Source organism: Electrona antarctica, assembly GCF_951216825.1.
Source record: "Electrona antarctica genome assembly, chromosome: 16".
NCBI lineage: Eukaryota > Metazoa > Chordata > Actinopteri > Myctophiformes > Myctophidae > Electrona > Electrona antarctica.
Window position 1 is genome coordinate 8,745,502 of NC_136797.1, and position 20,552 is coordinate 8,766,053.

A 20,552-nucleotide genomic window follows, 5' to 3' on the forward strand; every position below is an offset into this window, starting at 1 on the left:
GCCAATAAAAAAATTGGGGGTTCAAAAAACCCCACAGTACCCCTGAAATGCATAGAAAACTGCTTTATTTTGGCACAGCCAATAAAAAAATTGGGGGTTCAAAAAACCCCACAGTACCCCTGAAATGCATAGAAAACTGCTTTTTTTTGGCACAGCCAATACAAAAATTGGGGGTTCAAAAAACCCCACAGTACCCCTGAAATGCATAGAAAACTGCTTTTTTTTGGCACAGCCAATAAAAAAATTGGGGGTTCAAAAAACCCCACAGTACCCCTGAAATGCATAGAAAACTGCTTTTTTTTGGCACAGCCAATACAAAAATTGGGGGTTCAAAAAACCCCACAGTACCCCTGAAATGCATAGAAAACTGCTCTTTTTTTTGCCAAAACGCTAGAAAGGTCAAAGGTCAAAAGGTCAAAGGTCAAAAGGTCAAAGGTCAAAAGGTCAAAGGTCAAATCGCTAGAAAGGTCAAAAAACAAAACGTCAAAGGTCAAAACGCTAGAAAGGTCAAAGGTCAAAAGGTCAAAGGTCAAATCGCTAGAAAGGTCAAAATGCCACGATGCGCTTTTTTCATCGCTAGAAAGGTCAAAGGTCAAAACACTAGAAAGGTCAAAGGTCAAAACCCCTGAAATGCATAGAAAACTGCTTTTTTTGGCACAGCCAATAAAAAAATTGGGGGTTCAAAAAACCCCACAGTACCCCTAAAATGCATAGAAAACTGCTTTTTTTTGGCACAGCCAATAAAAAAATTGGGGGTTCAAAAAACCCCAAAGTACCCCTGAAATGCATAAAAAACTGCTTTTTTTTGGCACAGCCAATAAAAAAATTGGGCGTTCAAAAAACCCCACAGTACCCCTGAAATGCATAGAAAACTGCTTTTTTTTGGCACAGCCAATACAAAAATTGGGGGTTCAAAAAACCCCACAGTACCCCTGAAATGCATAGAAAACTGCTTTTTTTTGGCACAGCCAATAAAAAAATTGGGGGTTCAAAAAACCCCACAGTACCCCTGAAATGCATATAAAACTGCTTTTTTTTGGCACAGCCAATACAAAATTTGGGGGTTCAAAAAACCCCACAGTACCCCTGAAATGCATAGAAAACAGTTTTTTTTGGCACAGCCAATAAAAAAATTGGGGGTTCAAAAAACCCCACAGTACCCCTGAAATGCACATAAAACTGCTTTTTTTTGGCACAGCCAATACAAAAATTGGGGGTTCAAAAAACCCCACAGTACCCCTGAAATGCATAGAAAACTGCTTTTTTTTGGCACAGCCAATAAAAAAATTGGGGGTTCAAAAAAACCCCACAGTACCCCTGAAATGCATAGAAAACTGCTTTTTTTTGGCACAGCCAATAAAAAAATTGGGGGTTCAAAAAACCCCACAGTACCCCTGAAATGCATAGAAAACTGCTTTTTTTTGGCACAGCCAATAAAAAAATTGGGGGTTCAAAAAACCCCACAGTACCCCTGAAATGCATAGAAAACTGCTTTTTTTTGGCACAGCCAATACAAAAATTGGGGGTTCAAAAAACCCCACAGTACCCCTGAAATGAATAGAAAACTGCTTTTTTTTGGCACAGCCAATACAAAAATTGGGGGTTAAAAAAACCCCACAGTACCCCTGAAATGCATAGAAAACTGCTTTTTTTTGGCACAGCCAATAAAAAAATTGGGGGTTCAAAAAACCCCACAGTACCCCTGAAATGCATAGAAAACTGCTTTTTTTTGGCACAGCCAATAAAAAAATTGGGGGTTCAAAAAACCCCACAGTACCCCTGAAATGCATAGAAAACTGCTTTTTTTTGGCACAGCCAATAAAAAAATTGGGGGTTCAAAAAACCCCACAGTACCCCTGAAATGCATAGAAAACTGCTTTTTTTTGGCACAGCCAATAAAAAAATTGGGGGTTCAAAAAACCCCACAGTACCCCTGAAATGCATAGAAAACTGCTCTTTTTTTTGCCAAAACGCTAGAAAGGTCAAAGGTCAAAAGGTCAAAGGTCAAAGATCAAAGGTCAAAAGGTCAAAGGTCAAATCGCTAGAAAGGTAAAAAATCAAAACGCCAAAGGTCAAAACGCTAGAAAGGTCAAAGGTCAAAGGTCAAAAGGTCAAATCGCTAGAAAGGTCAAAATGCCACGATGCGCTTTTTTCATCGCTAGAAAGGTCAAAGGTCAAAACACTAGAAAGGTCAAAGGTCAAAACCCCTGAAATGCATAGAAAACTGCTTTTTTTGGCACAGCCAATAAAAAAATTGGGGGTTCAAAAAACCCCACAGTACCCCTAAAATGCATAGAAAACTGCTTTTTTTTGGCACAGCCAATAAAAAAATTGGGGGTTCAAAAAACCCCACAGTACCCCTGAAATGCATAGAAAACTGCTTTTTTTTGGCACAGCCAATACAAAAATTGGGGGTTCAAAAAACCCCACAGTACCCCTGAAATGCATAGAAAACTGCTTTTTTTTGGCACAGCCAATAAAAAAATTGGGGGTTCAAAAAACCCCACAGTACCCCTGAAATGCATATAAAACTGCTTTTTTTTGGCACAGCCAATAAAGAAATTGGGGGTTCAAAAAACTCCACAGTACCCCTGAAATGCATAGAAAACTGCTTTTTTTTGCCAAAACGCTAGAAAGGTCAAAGGGCAAAAGGGCAAAGGTCAAAAGGTCAAAGGTCAAAGGTCAAATCGCTAGAAAGGTCAAAAATCAAAACGGCAAAGGTCAAAACGCTAGAAAGGTCAAAGGTCAAAAGGTCAAAGGTCAAAAGGTCAAAGGTCAAATCGCTAGAAAGGTCAAAAATCAAAACGTCAAAGGTCAAAACGCTAGAAAGGTCAAAGGTCAAAAGGTCAAAGGTCAAAAGGTCAAATCGCTAGAAAGGTCAAAATGCCACGATGCGCTTTTTTCATCGCTAGAAAGGTCAAAGGTCAAAACACTAGTAAGGTCAAAGGTCAAAACCCCTGAAATGCATAGAAAACTGCTTTTTTGGCACAGCCAATAAAAACATTGGGGGTTCAAAAAACCCCACAGTACCCCTGAAATGCATAGAAAACTGCTTTTTTTTGGCACAGCCAATAAAAAAATTGGGGGTTCAAAAAACCCCACAGTACCCCTGAAATGCATAGAAAACTGCTTTTTTTTGGCACAGCCAATACAAAAATTGGGGGTTCAAAAAACCCCACAGTACCCCTGAAATGCATAGAAAACTGCTTTTTTTTGGCACAGCCAATAAAAAAATTGGGGGTTCAAAAAACCCCACAGTACCCCTGAAATGCATATAAAACTGCTTTTTTTTGGCACAGCCAATAAAGAAATTGGGGGTTCAAAAAACCCCACAGTACCCCTGAAATGCATAGAAAACTGCTTTTTTTTGCCAAAACGCTAGAAAGGTCAAAGGGCAAAAGGGCAAAGGTCAAAAGGTCAAAGGTCAAATCGCTAGAAAGGTCAAAAGTCAAAACGGCAAAGGTCAAAACGCTAGAAAGGTCAAAGGTCAAAAGGTCAAAGGTCAAAAGGTCAAAGGTCAAAAGGTCAAAGGTCAAATCGCTAGAAAGGTCAAAAATCAAAACGTCAAAGGTCAAAACGCTAGAAAGGTCAAAGGTCAAAAGGTCAAAGGTCAAAAGGTCAAATCGCTAGAAAGGTCAAAATGCCACGATGCGCTTTTTTCATCGCTAGAAAGGTCAAAGGTCAAAACACTAGTAAGGTCAAAGGTCAAAACCCCTGAAATGCATAGAAAACTGCTTTTTTGGCACAGCCAATAAAAAAATTGGGGGTTCAAAAAACCCCACAGTACCCCTGAAATGCATAGAAAACAGCTTTTTTTTGGCACAGCCAATAAAAAAATTGGGGGTTCAAAAAACCCCACAGTACCCCTGAAATGCATAGAAAACTGCTTTTTTTTGGCACAGCCAATAAAAAAATTGGGGGTTCAAAAAACCCCACAGTACCCCTGAAATGCATAGAAAACTGCTTTTTTTGGCACAGCCAATAAAAAAATTGGGGGTTCAAAAAACCCCACAGTACCCCTGAAATGCATAGAAAACTGCTTTTTTTTGGCACAGCCAATACAAAAATTGGGGGTTCAAAAAACCCCACAGTACCCCTGAAATGCATAGAAAACTGCTTTTTTTTGGCACAGCCAATAAAAAAATTGGGGGTTCAAAAAACCCCACAGTACCCCTGAAATGCATAGAAAACTGCTTTTTTTTGGCACAGCCAATACAAAAATTGGGGGTTCAAAAAACCCCACAGTACCCCTGAAATGCATAGAAAACTGCTTTTTTTTTGCACAGCCAATCAAAAAATTGGGGGTTCAAAAAACCCCACAGTACCCCTGAAATGCATAGAAAACTGCTTTTTTTTGGCACAGCCAATAAAAAAATTGGGGGTTCAAAAAAACCCCAATGTACCCCTGAAATGCATAGAAAACTGCTTTTTTTTGGCACAGCCAATAAAAAAATTGGGGGTTCAAAAAACCCCACAGTACCCCTGAAATGCATAGAAAACTGCTTTTTTTTGGCACAGCCAATAAAAAAATTGGGGGTTCAAAAAACCCCACAGTACCCCTGAAATGCATAGAAAACTGCTTTTTTTTTGGCACAGCCAATACAAAAATTGGGGGTTCAAAAAACCCCACAGTACCCCTGAAATGCATAGAAAACTGCTTTTTTTTGGCACAGCCAATAAAAAAATTGGGGGTTCAAAAAACCCCACAGTACCCCTGAAATGCATATAAAACTGCTTTTTTTTGGCACAGCCAATAAAAAAATTGGGGGTTCAAAAAACCCCACAGTACCCCTGAAATGCATAGAAAACTGCTTTATTTTGGCACAGCCAATAAAAAAATTGGGGGTTCAAAAAACCCCACAGTACCCCTGAAATGCATAGAAAACTGCTTTTTTTTGGCACAGCCAATACAAAAATTGGGGGTTCAAAAAACCCCACAGTACCCCTGAAATGCATAGAAAACTGCTTTTTTTTGGCACAGCCAATAAAAAAATTGGGGGTTCAAAAAACCCCACAGTACCCCTGAAATGCATAGAAAACTGCTTTTTTTTGGCACAGCCAATACAAAAATTGGGGGTTCAAAAAACCCCACAGTACCCCTGAAATGCATAGAAAACTGCTCTTTTTTTTGCCAAAACGCTAGAAAGGTCAAAGGTCAAAAGGTCAAAGGTCAAAAGGTCAAAGGTCAAAAGGTCAAAGGTCAAATCGCTAGAAAGGTCAAAAAACAAAACGTCAAAGGTCAAAACGCTAGAAAGGTCAAAGGTCAAAAGGTCAAAGGTCAAATCGCTAGAAAGGTCAAAATGCCACGATGCGCTTTTTTCATCGCTAGAAAGGTCAAAGGTCAAAACACTAGAAAGGTCAAAGGTCAAAACCCCTGAAATGCATAGAAAACTGCTTTTTTTGGCACAGCCAATACAAAAATTGGGGGTTCAAAAAACCCCACAGTACCCCTAAAATGCATAGAAAACTGCTTTTTTTTGGCACAGCCAATAAAAAAATTGGGGGTTCAAAAAACCCCACAGTACCCCTGAAATGCATAAAAAACTGCTTTTTTTTGGCACAGCCAATAAAAAAATTGGGGGTTCAAAAAACCCCACAGTACCCCTGAAATGCATAGAAAACTCCTTTTTTTTGGCACAGCCAATAAAAAAATTGGGGGTTCAAAAAACCCCACAGTACCCCTGAAATGCATAGAAAACTGCTTTTTTTTTTGCACAGCCAATAAAAAAATTGGGGGTTCAAAAAACCCCACAGTACCCCTGAAATGCATAGAAAACTGCTTTTTTTTGGCACAGCCAATAAAAAAATTGGGGGTTCAAAAAACCCCACAGTACCCCTGAAATGCATAGAAAACTGCTTTTTTTTGGCACAGCCAATAAAAAAATTGGGGGTTCAAAAAACCCCACAGTACCCCTGAAATGCATATAAAACTGCTTTTTTTTGGCACAGCCAATAAAAAAATTGGGGGTTCAAAAAACCCCACAGTACCCCTGAAATGCATAGAAAACTGTTTTTTTTTGGCACAGCCAATAAAAAAATTGGGGGTTCAAAAAACCCCACAGTACCCCTGAAATGCATATAAAACTGCTTTTTTTTGGCACAGCCAATACAAAAATTGGGGGTTCAAAAAACCCCACAGTACCCCTGAAATGCATAGAAAACTGCTTTTTTTTGGCACAGCCAATAAAAAAATTGGGGGTTCAAAAAACCCCACAGTACCCCTGAAATGCATAGAAAACTGCTTTTTTTTGGCACAGCCAATACAAAAATTGGGGGTTCAAAAAACCCCACAGTACCCCTGAAATGCATAGAAAACTGCTTTTTTTTGGCACAGCCAATAAAAAAATTGGGGGTTCAAAAAACCCCACAGTACCCCTGAAATGCATAGAAAACTGTTTTTTTTTGGCACAGCCAATAAAAAAATTGGGGGTTCAAAAAACCCCACAGTACCCCTGAAATGCATATAAAACTGCTTTTTTTTGGCACAGCCAATAAAAAAATTGGGGGTTCAAAAAACCCCACAGTACCCCTGAAATGCATAGAAAACTGCTTTTTTTTGGCACAGCCAATAAAAAAATTGGGGGTTCAAAAAACCCCACAGTACCCCTGAAATGCATAGAAAACTGCTTTTTTTTGGCACAGCCAATAAAAAAATTGGGGGTTCAAAAAAACCCCACAGTACCCCTGAAATGCATAGAAAACTGCTTTTTTTTGGCACAGCCAATACAAAAATTGGGGGTTCAAAAAACCCCACAGTACCCCTGAAATGCATAGAAAACTGCTTTTTTTTGGCACAGCCAATAAAAAAATTGGGGGTTCAAAAAACCCCACAGTACCCCTGAAATGCATAGAAAACTGCTTTTTTTTGGCACAGCCAATACAAAAATTGGGGGTTCAAAAAACCCCACAGTACCCCTGAAATGCATAGAAAACTGCTTTTTTTTGGCACAGCCAATACAAAAATTGGGGGTTAAAAAAACCCCACAGTACCCCTGAAATGCATAGAAAACTGCTTTTTTTTGGCACAGCCAATAAAAAAATTGGGGGTTCAAAAAACCCCACAGTACCCCTGAAATGCATAGAAAACTGCTTTTTTTTGGCACAGCCAATCAAAAAATTGGGGGTTCAAAAAAACCCACAGTACCCCTGAAATGCATAGAAAACTGCTTTTTTTTGGCACAGCCAATAAAAAAATTGGGGGTTCAAAAAACCCCACAGTACCCCTGAAATGCATAGAAAACTGCTTTTTTTTGGCACAGCCAATAAAAAAATTGGGGGTTCAAAAAACCCCACAGTACCCCTGAAATGCATAGAAAACTGCTTTTTTTTGGCACAGCCAATCAAAAAATTGGGGGTTCAAAAAAACCCACAGTACCCCTGAAATGCATAGAAAACTGCTTTTTTTTGGCACAGCCAATAAAAAAATTGGGGGTTAAAAAAAACCCCAATGTACCCCTGAAATGCATAGAAAACTGCTTTTTTTTGGCACAGCCAATAAAAAAATTGGGGGTTCAAAAAACCCCACAGTACCCCTGAAATGCATAGAAAACTGCTTTTTTTTGGCACAGCCAATACAAAAATTGGGGGTTCAAAAAACCCCACAGTACCCCTGAAATGCATAGAAAACTGCTTTTTTTTGGCACAGCCAATAAAAAAATTGGGGGTTCAAAAAACCCCACAGTACCCCTGAAATGCATAGAAAACTGCTTTTTTTTTGGCACAGCCAATACAAAAATTGGGGGTTCAAAAAACCCCACAGTACCCCTGAAATGCATAGAAAACTGCTTTTTTTTGGCACAGCCAATAAAAAAATTGGGGGTTCAAAAAACCCCACAGTACCCCTGAAATGCATATAAAACTGCTTTTTTTTGGCACAGCCAATAAAAAAATTGGGGGTTCAAAAAACCCCACAGTACCCCTGAAATGCATAGAAAACTGCTTTATTTTGGCACAGCCAATAAAAAAATTGGGGGTTCAAAAAACCCCACAGTACCCCTGAAATGCATAGAAAACTGCTTTTTTTTGGCACAGCCAATACAAAAATTGGGGGTTCAAAAAACCCCACAGTACCCCTGAAATGCATAGAAAACTGCTTTTTTTTGGCACAGCCAATAAAAAAATTGGGGGTTCAAAAAACCCCACAGTACCCCTGAAATGCATAGAAAACTGCTTTTTTTTGGCACAGCCAATAAAAAAATTGGGGGTTCAAAAAACCCCACAGTACCCCTGAAATGCATAGAAAACTGCTCTTTTTTTTGCCAAAACGCTAGAAAGGTCAAAGGTTTAGGGCAAAGGTCAAAAGGTCAAAGGTCAAAAGGTCAAAGGTCAAATCGCTAGAAAGGTCAAAAAACAAAACGTCAAAGGTCAAAACGCTAGAAAGGTCAAAGGTCAAAAGGTCAAAGGTCAAATCGCTAGAAAGGTCAAAATGCCACGATGCGCTTTTTTCATCGCTAGAAAGGTCAAAGGTCAAAACACTAGAAAGGTCAAAGGTCAAAACCCCTGAAATGCATAGAAAACTGCTTTTTTGGCACAGCCAATAAAAAAATTGGGGGTTCAAAAAACCCCACAGTACCCCTAAAATGCATAGAAAACTGCTTTTTTTTGGCACAGCCAATAAAAGAATTGGGGGTTCAAAAAACCCCACAGTACCCCTGAAATGCATAGAAAACTGCATTTTTTTGGCACAGCCAATAAAAAAATTGGGGGTTCAAAAAACCCCACAGTACCCCTGAAATGCATAGAAAACTGCTTTTTTTTGGCACAGCCAATAAAAAAATTGGGGGTTCAAAAAACCCCACAGTACCCCTGAAATGCATAGAAAACTGCTTTTTTTTGGCACAGCCAATCAAAAAATTGGGGGTTCAAAAAACCCCACAGTACCCCTGAAATGCATAGAAAACTGCTTTTTTTTGGCACAGCCAATACAAAAATTGGGGGTTCAAAAAAACCCCAATGTACCCCTGAAATGCATAGAAAACTGCTTTTTTTTGGCACAGCCAATAAAAAAATTGGGGGTTCAAAAAACCCCACAGTACCCCTGAAATGCATAGAAAACTGCTTTTTTTTTGGCACAGCCAATACAAAAATTGGGGGTTCAAAAAACCCCACAGTACCCCTGAAATGCATAGAAAACTGCTTTTTTTTTGGCACAGCCAATACAAAAATTGGGGGTTCAAAAAACCCCACAGTACCCCTGAAATGCATAGAAAACTGCTTTTTTTTGGCACAGCCAATACAAAAATTGGGGGTTAAAAAAACCCCACAGTACCCCTGAAATGCATAGAAAACTGCTCTTTTTTTTGCCAAAACGCTAGAAAGGTCAAAGGTCAAAAGGTCAAAGGTCAAAGGTCAAATCGCTAGAAAGGTCAAAAAACAAAACGTCAAAGGTCAAAACGCTAGAAAGGTCAAAGGTCAAAAGGTCAAAGGTCAAATCGCTAGAAAGGTCAAAATGCCACGATGCGCTTTTTTCATCGCTAGAAAGGTCAAAGGTCAAAACACTAGAAAGGTCAAAGGTCAAAACCCCTGAAATGCATAGAAAACTGCTTTTTTTGGCACAGCCAATAAAAAAATTGGGGGTTCAAAAAACCCCACAGTACCCCTAAAATGCATAGAAAACTGCTTTTTTTTGGCACAGCCAATAAAAAAATTGGGGGTTCAAAAAACCCCAAAGTACCCCTGAAATGCATAAAAAACTGCTTTTTTTTGGCACAGCCAATAAAAAAATTGGGGGTTCAAAAAACCCCACAGTACCCCTGAAATGCATAGAAAACTGCTTTTTTTTGGCACAGCCAATAAAAAAATTGGGGGTTCAAAAAACCCCACAGTACCCCTGAAATGCATAGAAAACTGCTTTTTTTTGGCACAGCCAATAAAAAAATTGGGGGTTCAAAAAACCCCACAGTACCCCTGAAATGCATATAAAACTGCTTTTTTTTGGCACAGCCAATAAAAAAATTGGGGGTTCAAAAAACCCCACAGTACCCCTGAAATGCATAGAAAACTGTTTTTTTTTGGCACAGCCAATAAAAAAATTGGGGGTTCAAAAAACCCCACAGTACCCCTGAAATGCATATAAAACTGCTTTTTTTTGGCACAGCCAATACAAAAATTGGGGGTTCAAAAAACCCCACAGTACCCCTGAAATGCATAGAAAACTGCTTTTTTTTGGCACAGCCAATAAAAAAATTGGGGGTTCAAAAAACCCCACAGTACCCCTGAAATGCATAGAAAACTGCTTTTTTTTGGCACAGCCAATACAAAAATTGGGGGTTCAAAAAACCCCACAGTACCCCTGAAATGCATAGAAAACTGCTTTTTTTTGGCACAGCCAATAAAAAAATTGGGGGTTCAAAAAACCCCACAGTACCCCTGAAATGCATAGAAAACTGTTTTTTTTTGGCACAGCCAATAAAAAAATTGGGGGTTCAAAAAACCCCACAGTACCCCTGAAATGCATATAAAACTGCTTTTTTTTGGCACAGCCAATAAAAAAATTGGGGGTTCAAAAAACCCCACAGTACCCCTGAAATGCATAGAAAACTGCTTTTTTTTGGCACAGCCAATAAAAAAATTGGGGGTTCAAAAAACCCCACAGTACCCCTGAAATGCATAGAAAACTGCTTTTTTTTGGCACAGCCAATAAAAAAATTGGGGGTTCAAAAAAACCCCACAGTACCCCTGAAATGCATAGAAAACTGCTTTTTTTTGGCACAGCCAATAAAAAAATTGGGGGTTCAAAAAACCCCACAGTACCCCTGAAATGCATAGAAAACTGCTTTTTTTTGGCACAGCCAATAAAAAAATTGGGGGTTCAAAAAACCCCACAGTACCCCTGAAATGCATAGAAAACTGCTTTTTTTTGGCACAGCCAATACAAAAATTGGGGGTTCAAAAAACCCCACAGTACCCCTGAAATGCATAGAAAACTGCTTTTTTTTGGCACAGCCAATACAAAAATTGGGGGTTAAAAAAACCCCACAGTACCCCTGAAATGCATAGAAAACTGCTTTTTTTTGGCACAGCCAATAAAAAAATTGGGGGTTCAAAAAACCCCACAGTACCCCTGAAATGCATAGAAAACTGCTTTTTTTTGGCACAGCCAATAAAAAAATTGGGGGTTCAAAAAACCCCACAGTACCCCTGAAATGCATAGAAAACTGCTTTTTTTTGGCACAGCCAAAACAAAATTGGGGGTTCAAAAAACCCCACAGTACCCCTGAAATGCATAGAAAACTGCTTTTTTTTGGCACAGCCAATAAAAAAATTGGGGGTTCAAAAAACCCCACAGTACCCCTGAAATGCATAGAAAACTGCTTTTTTTTGGCACAGCCAATACAAAAATTGGGGGTTAAAAAAAACCCACAGTACCCCTGAAATGCATAGAAAACTGCTTTTTTTTGGCACAGCCAATACAACAATTGGGGGTTCAAAAAACCCCACAGTACCCCTGAAATGCATATAAAACTGCTTTTTTTTGGCACAGCCAATAAAAAAATTGGGGGTTCAAAAAACCCCACAGTACCCCTGAAATGCATATAAAACTGCTTTTTTTTGGCACAGCCAATAAAAAAATTGGGGGTTCAAAAAACCCCACAGTACCCCTGAAATGCATAGAAAACTGCTTTTTTTTGGCACAGCCAATACAAAAATTGGGGGTTCAAAAAACCCCACAGTACCCCTGAAATGCATAGAAAACTGCTTTTTTTTTGGCACAGCCAATAAAAAAATTGGGGGTTTAAAAAACCCCACAGTACCCCTGAAATGCATAGAAAACTGCTTTTTTTTGGCACAGCCAATAAAAAAATTGGGGGTTCAAAAAACCCCACAGTAACCCTGAAATGCATAGAAAACTGCTCTTTTTTTTGCCAAAACGCTAGAAAGGTCAAAGGTCAAAAGGTCAAAGGTCAAAAGATCAAAGGTCAAAAGGTCAAAGGTCAAATCGCTAGAAAGGTAAAAAATCAAAACGCCAAAGGTCAAAACGCTAGAAAGGTCAAAGGTCAAAAGGTCAAATCGCTAGAAAGGTCAAAATGCCACGATGCGCTTTTTTCATCGCTAGAAAGGTCAAAGGTCAAAACACTAGAAAGGTCAAAGGTCAAAACCCCTGAAATGCATAGAAAACTGCTTTTTTTGGCACAGCCAATACAAAAATTGGGGGTTCAAAAAACCCCACAGTACCCCTAAAATGCATAGAAAACTGCTTTTTTTTGGCACAGCCAATAAAAAAATTGGGGGTTCAAAAAACCCCACAGTACCCCTGAAATGCATAGAAAACTGCTTTTTTTTGGCACAGCCAATAAAAAAATTGGGGGTTCAAAAAAAACCACAGTACCCCTGAAATGCATAGAAAACTGCTTTTTTTTTGGCACAGCCAATACAAAAATTGGGGGTTCAAAAAACCCCACAATACCCCTGAAATGCATAGAAAACTGCTTTTTTTTGGCACAGCCAATAAAAAAATTGGGGGTTCAAAAAACCCCACAGTACCCCTGAAATGCATATAAAACTGCTTTTTTTTGGCACAGCCAATAAAAAAATTGGGGGTTCAAAAAACCCCACAGTACCCCTGAAATGCATAGAAAACTGCTTTATTTTGGCACAGCCAATAAAAAAATTGGGGGTTCAAAAAACCCCACAGTACCCCTGAAATGCATAGAAAACTGCTTTTTTTTGGCACAGCCAATACAAAAATTGGGGGTTCAAAAAACCCCACAGTACCCCTGAAATGCATAGAAAACTGCTTTTTTTTGGCACAGCCAATAAAAAAATTGGGGGTTCAAAAAACCCCACAGTACCCCTGAAATGCATAGAAAACTGCTTTTTTTTTTGCACAGCCAATAAAAAAATTGGGGGTTCAAAAAACCCCACAGTACCCCTGAAATGCATAGAAAACTGCTTTTTTTTGGCACAGCCAATAAAAAAATTGGGGGTTCAAAAAACCCCACAGTACCCCTGAAATGCATAGAAAACTGCTTTTTTTTGGCACAGCCAATAAAAAAATTGGGGGTTCAAAAAACCCCACAGTACCCCTGAAATGCATATAAAACTGCTTTTTTTTGGCACAGCCAATAAAAAAAATTGGGGGTTCAAAAAACCCCACAGTACCCCTGAAATGCATAGAAAACTGTTTTTTTTTGGCACAGCCAATAAAAAAATTGGGGGTTCAAAAAACCCCACAGTACCCCTGAAATGCATATAAAACTGCTTTTTTTTGGCACAGCCAATACAAAAATTGGGGGTTCAAAAAACCCCACAGTACCCCTGAAATGCATAGAAAACTGCTTTTTTTTGGCACAGCCAATAAAAAAATTGGGGGTTCAAAAAACCCCACAGTACCCCTGAAATGCATAGAAAACTCCTTTATTTGGCACAGCCAATACAAAAATTGGGGGTTCAAAAAACCCCACAGTACCCCTGAAATGCATAGAAAACTGCTTTTTTTTGGCACAGCCAATAAAAAAATTGGGGGTTCAAAAAACCCCACAGTACCCCTGAAATGCATAGAAAACTGTTTTTTTTTGGCACAGCCAATAAAAAAATTGGGGGTTCAAAAAACCCCACAGTACCCCTGAAATGCATATAAAACTGCTTTTTTTTGGCACAGCCAATAAAAAAATTGGGGGTTCAAAAAACCCCACAGTACCCCTGAAATGCATAGAAAACTGCTTTTTTTTGGCACAGCCAATACAAAAATTGGGGGTTCAAAAAACCCCACAGTACCCCTGAAATGCATAGAAAACTGCTTTTTTTTGGCACAGCCAATAAAAAAATTGGGGGTTCAAAAAACCCCACAGTACCCCTGAAATGCATAGAAAACTGCTTTTTTTTGGCACAGCCAATAAAAAAATTGGGGGTTCAAAAAACCCCACAGTACCCCTGAAATGCATAGAAAACTGCTCTTTTTTTTGCCAAAACGCTAGAAAGGTCAAAGGTCAAAAGGGCAAAGGTCAAAAGGTCAAAGGTCAAAAGGTCAAAGGTCAAATCGCTAGAAAGGTCAAAAAACAAAACGTCAAAGGTCAAAACGCTAGAAAGGTCAAAGGTCAAAAGGTCAAAGGTCAAATCGCTAGAAAGGTCAAAATGCCACGATGCGCTTTTTTCATCGCTAGAAAGGTCAAAGGTCAAAACACTAGAAAGGTCAAAGGTCAAAACCCCTGAAATGCATAGAAAACTGCTTTTTTGGCACAGCCAATAAAAAAATTGGGGGTTCAAAAAACCCCACAGTACCCCTAAAATGCATAGAAAACTGCTTTTTTTTGGCACAGCCAATAAAAGAATTGGGGGTTCAAAAAACCCCACAGTACCCCTGAAATGCATAGAAAACTGCATTTTTTTGGCACAGCCAATAAAAAAATTGGGGGTTCAAAAAACCCCACAGTACCCCTGAAATGCATAGAAAACTGCATTTTTTTGGCACAGCCAATAAAAAAATTGGGGGTTCAAAAAACCCCACAGTACCCCTGAAATGCATAGAAAACTGCTTTTTTTTGGCACAGCCAATAAAAAAATTGGGGGTTCAAAAAACCCCACAGTACCCCTGAAATGCATAGAAAACTGCTTTTTTTTGGCACAGCCAATCAAAAAATTGGGGGTTCAAAAAACCCCACAGTACCCCTGAAATGCATAGAAAACTGCTTTTTTTTGGCACAGCCAATACAAAAATTGGGGGTTCAAAAAAACCCCAATGTACCCCTGAAATGCATAGAAAACTGCTTTTTTTTGGCACAGCCAATAAAAAAATTGGGGGTTCAAAAAACCCCACAGTACCCCTGAAATGCATAGAAAACTGCTTTTTTTTTGGCACAGCCAATACAAAAATTGGGGGTTCAAAAAACCCCACAGTACCCCTGAAATGCATAGAAAACTGCTTTTTTTTTGGCACAGCCAATACAAAAATTGGGGGTTCAAAAAACCCCACAGTACCCCTGAAATGCATAGAAAACTGCTTTTTTTTGGCACAGCCAATACAAAAATTGGGGGTTCAAAAAACCCCACAGTACCCCTGAAATGCATAGAAAACTGCTCTTTTTTTTGCCAAAACGCTAGAAAGGTCAAAGGTCAAAAGGTCAAAGGTCAAAGGTCAAATCGCTAGAAAGGTCAAAAAACAAAACGTCAAAGGTCAAAACGCTAGAAAGGTCAAAGGTCAAAAGGTCAAAGGTCAAATCGCTAGAAAGGTCAAAATGCCACGATGCGCTTTTTTCATCGCTAGAAAGGTCAAAGGTCAAAACACTAGAAAGGTCAAAGGTCAAAACCCCTGAAATGCATAGAAAACTGCTTTTTTTGGCACAGCCAATAAAAAAATTGGGGGTTCAAAAAACCCCACAGTACCCCTAAAATGCATAGAAAACTGCTTTTTTTTGGCACAGCCAATAAAAAAATTGGGGGTTCAAAAAACCCCAAAGTACCCCTGAAATGCATAAAAAACTGCTTTTTTTTGGCACAGCCAATAAAAAAATTGGGGGTTCAAAAAACCCCACAGTACCCCTGAAATGCATAGAAAACTGCTTTTTTTTGGCACAGCCAATAAAAAAATTGGGGGTTCAAAAAACCCCACAGTACCCCTGAAATGCATAGAAAACTGCTTTTTTTTGGCACAGCCAATAAAAAAATTGGGGGTTCAAAAAACCCCACAGTACCCCTGAAATGCATATAAAACTGCTTTTTTTTGGCACAGCCAATAAAAAAATTGGGGGTTCAAAAAACCCCACAGTACCCCTGAAATGCATAGAAAACTGTTTTTTTTTGGCACAGCCAATAAAAAAATTGGGGGTTCAAAAAACCCCACAGTACCCCTGAAATGCATATAAAACTGCTTTTTTTTGGCACAGCCAATACAAAAATTGGGGGTTCAAAAAACCCCACAGTACCCCTGAAATGCATAGAAAACTGCTTTTTTTTGGCACAGCCAATAAAAAAATTGGGGGTTCAAAAAACCCCACAGTACCCCTGAAATGCATAGAAAACTGCTTTTTTTTGGCACAGCCAATACAAAAATTGGGGGTTCAAAAAACCCCACAGTACCCCTGAAATGCATAGAAAACTGCTTTTTTTTGGCACAGCCAATAAAAAAATTGGGGGTTCAAAAAACCCCACAGTACCCCTGAAATGCATAGAAAACTGTTTTTTTTTGGCACAGCCAATAAAAAAATTGGGGGTTCAAAAAACCCCACAGTACCCCTGAAATGCATATAAAACTGCTTTTTTTTGGCACAGCCAATAAAAAAATTGGGGGTTCAAAAAACCCCACAGTACCCCTGAAATGCATAGAAAACTGCTTTTTTTTGGCACAGCCAATAAAAAAATTGGGGGTTCAAAAAACCCCACAGTACCCCTGAAATGCATAGAAAACTGCTTTTTTTTGGCACAGCCAATAAAAAAATTGGGGGTTCAAAAAAACCCCACAGTACCCCTGAAATGCATAGAAAACTGCTTTTTTTTGGCACAGCCAATAAAAAAATTGGGGGTTCAAAAAACCCCACAGTACCCCTGAAATGCATAGAAAACTGCTTTTTTTTGGCACAGCCAATAAAAAAATTGGGGGTTCAAAAAACCCCACAGTACCCCTGAAATGCATAGAAAACTGCTTTTTTTTGGCACAGCCAATACAAAAATTGGGGGTTCAAAAAACCCCACAGTACCCCTGAAATGCATAGAAAACTGCTTTTTTTTGGCACAGCCAATACAAAAATTGGGGGTTAAAAAAACCCCACAGTACCCCTGAAATGCATAGAAAACTGCTTTTTTTTGGCACAGCCAATAAAAAAATTGGGGGTTCAAAAAACCCCACAGTACCCCTGAAATGCATAGAAAACTGCTTTTTTTTGGCACAGCCAATAAAAAAATTGGGGGTTCAAAAAACCCCACAGTACCCCTGAAATGCATAGAAAACTGCTTTTTTTTGGCACAGCCAAAACAAAATTGGGGGTTCAAAAAACCCCACAGTACCCCTGAAATGCATAGAAAACTGCTTTTTTTTGGCACAGCCAATAAAAAAATTGGGGGTTCAAAAAACCCCACAGTACCCCTGAAATGCATAGAAAACTGCTTTTTTTTGGCACAGCCAATACAAAAATTGGGGGTTAAAAAAAACCCACAGTACCCCTGAAATGCATAGAAAACTGCTTTTTTTTTGGCACAGCCAATACAAAAATTGGGGGTTCAAAAAACCCCACAGTACCCCTGAAATGCATAGAAAACTGCTTTTTTTTGGCACAGCCAATACAAAAATTGGGGGTTCAAAAAACCCCACAGTACCCCTGAAATGCATAGAAAACTGCTCTTTTTTTTGCCAAAACGCTAGAAAGGTCAAAGGTCAAAAGGTCAAAGGTCAAAGGTCAAATCGCTAGAAAGGTCAAAAAACAAAACGTCAAAGGTCAAAACGCTAGAAAGGTCAAAGGTCAAAAGGTCAAAGGTCAAATCGCTAGAAAGGTCAAAATGCCACGATGCGCTTTTTTCATCGCTAGAAAGGTCAAAGGTCAAAACACTAGAAAGGTCAAAGGTCAAAACCCCTGAAATGCATAGAAAACTGCTTTTTTTGGCACAGCCAATAAAAAAATTGGGGGTTCAAAAAACCCCACAGTACCCCTAAAATGCATAGAAAACTGCTTTTTTTTGGCACAGCCAATAAAAAAATTGGGGGTTCAAAAAACCCCAAAGTACCCCTGAAATGCATAAAAAACTGCTTTTTTTTGGCACAGCCAATAAAAAAATTGGGGGTTCAAAAAACCCCACAGTACCCCTGAAATGCATAGAAAACTGCTTTTTTTTGGCACAGCCAATAAAAAAATTGGGGGTTCAAAAAACCCCACAGTACCCCTGAAATGCATAGAAAACTGCTTTTTTTTGGCACAGCCAATAAAAAAATTGGGGGTTCAAAAAACCCCACAGTACCCCTGAAATGCATATAAAACTGCTTTTTTTTGGCACAGCCAATAAAAAAATTGGGGGTTCAAAAAACCCCACAGTACCCCTGAAATGCATAGAAAACTGTTTTTTTTTGGCACAGCCAATAAAAAAATTGGGGGTTCAAAAAACCCCACAGTACCCCTGAAATGCATATAAAACTGCTTTTTTTTGGCACAGCCAATACAAAAATTGGGGGTTCAAAAAACCCCACAGTACCCCTGAAATGCATAGAAAACTGCTTTTTTTTGGCACAGCCAATAAAAAAATTGGGGGTTCAAAAAACCCCACAGTACCCCTGAAATGCATAGAAAACTGCTTTTTTTTGGCACAGCCAATACAAAAATTGGGGGTTCAAAAAACCCCACAGTACCCCTGAAATGCATAGAAAACTGCTTTTTTTTGGCACAGCCAATAAAAAAATTGGGGGTTCAAAAAACCCCACAGTACCCCTGAAATGCATAGAAAACTGTTTTTTTTTGGCACAGCCAATAAAAAAATTGGGGGTTCAAAAAACCCCACAGTACCCCTGAAATGCATATAAAACTGCTTTTTTTTGGCACAGCCAATAAAAAAATTGGGGGTTCAAAAAACCCCACAGTACCCCTGAAATGCATAGAAAACTGCTTTTTTTTGGCACAGCCAATAAAAAAATTGGGGGTTCAAAAAACCCCACAGTACCCCTGAAATGCATAGAAAACTGCTTTTTTTTGGCACAGCCAATAAAAAAATTGGGGGTTCAAAAAAACCCCACAGTACCCCTGAAATGCATAGAAAACTGCTTTTTTTTGGCACAGCCAATAAAAAAATTGGGGGTTCAAAAAACCCCACAGTACCCCTGAAATGCATAGAAAACTGCTTTTTTTTGGCACAGCCAATAAAAAAATTGGGGGTTCAAAAAACCCCACAGTACCCCTGAAATGCATAGAAAACTGCTTTTTTTTGGCACAGCCAATACAAAAATTGGGGGTTCAAAAAACCCCACAGTACCCCTGAAATGCATAGAAAACTGCTTTTTTTTGGCACAGCCAATACAAAAATTGGGGGTTAAAAAAACCCCACAGTACCCCTGAAATGCATAGAAAACTGCTTTTTTTTGGCACAGCCAATAAAAAAATTGGGGGTTCAAAAAACCCCACAGTACCCCTGAAATGCATAGAAAACTGCTTTTTTTTGGCACAGCCAATAAAAAAATTGGGGGTTCAAAAAACCCCACAGTACCCCTGAAATGCATAGAAAACTGCTTTTTTTTGGCACAGCCAAAACAAAATTGGGGGTTCAAAAAACCCCACAGTACCCCTGAAATGCATAGAAAACTGCTTTTTTTTGGCACAGCCAATAAAAAAATTGGGGGTTCAAAAAACCCCACAGTACCCCTGAAATGCATAGAAAACTGCTTTTTTTTGGCACAGCCAATACAAAAATTGGGGGTTAAAAAAAACCCACAGTACCCCTGAAATGCATAGAAAACTGCTTTTTTTTGGCACAGCCAATACAACAATTGGGGGTTCAAAAAACCCCACAGTACCCCTGAAATGCATATAAAACTGCTTTTTTTTGGCACAGCCAATAAAAAAATTGGGGGTTCAAAAAACCCCACAGTACCCCTGAAATGCATATAAAACTGCTTTTTTTTGGCACAGCCAATAAAAAAATTGGGGGTTCAAAAAACCCCACAGTACCCCTGAAATGCATAGAAAACTGCTTTTTTTTGGCACAGCCAATACAAAAATTGGGGGTTCAAAAAACCCCACAGTACCCCTGAAATGCATAGAAAACTGCTTTTTTTTTGGCACAGCCAATAAAAAAATTGGGGGTTTAAAAAACCCCACAGTACCCCTGAAATGCATAGAAAACTGCTTTTTTTTGGCACAGCCAATAAAAAAATTGGGGGTTCAAAAAACCCCACAGTAACCCTGAAATGCATAGAAAACTGCTCTTTTTTTTGCCAAAACGCTAGAAAGGTCAAAGGTCAAAAGGTCAAAGGTCAAAAGATCAAAGGTCAAAAGGTCAAAGGTCAAATCGCTAGAAAGGTAAAAAATCAAAACGCCAAAGGTCAAAACGCTAGAAAGGTCAAAGGTCAAAGGTCAAAAGGTCAAATCGCTAGAAAGGTCAAAATGCCACGATGCGCTTTTTTCATCGCTAGAAAGGTCAAAGGTCAAAACACTAGAAAGGTCAAAGGTCAAAACCCCTGAAATGCATAGAAAACTGCTTTTTTTGGCACAGCCAATACAAAAATTGGGGGTTCAAAAAACCCCACAGTACCCCTAAAATGCATAGAAAACTGCTTTTTTTTGGCACAGCCAATAAAAAAATTGGGGGTTCAAAAAACCCCACAGTACCCCTGAAATGCATAGAAAACTGCTTTTTTTTGGCACAGCCAATAAAAAAATTGGGGGTTCAAAAAAACCCACAGTACCCCTGAAATGCATAGAAAACTGCTTTTTTTTTGGCACAGCCAATACAAAAATTGGGGGTTCAAAAAACCCCACAGTACCCCTGAAATGCATAGAAAACTGCTTTTTTTTGGCACAGCCAATAAAAAAATTGGGGGTTCAAAAAACCCCACAGTACCCCTGAAATGCATATAAAACTGCTTTTTTTTGGCACAGCCAATAAAAAAATTGGGGGTTCAAAAAACCCCACAGTACCCCTGA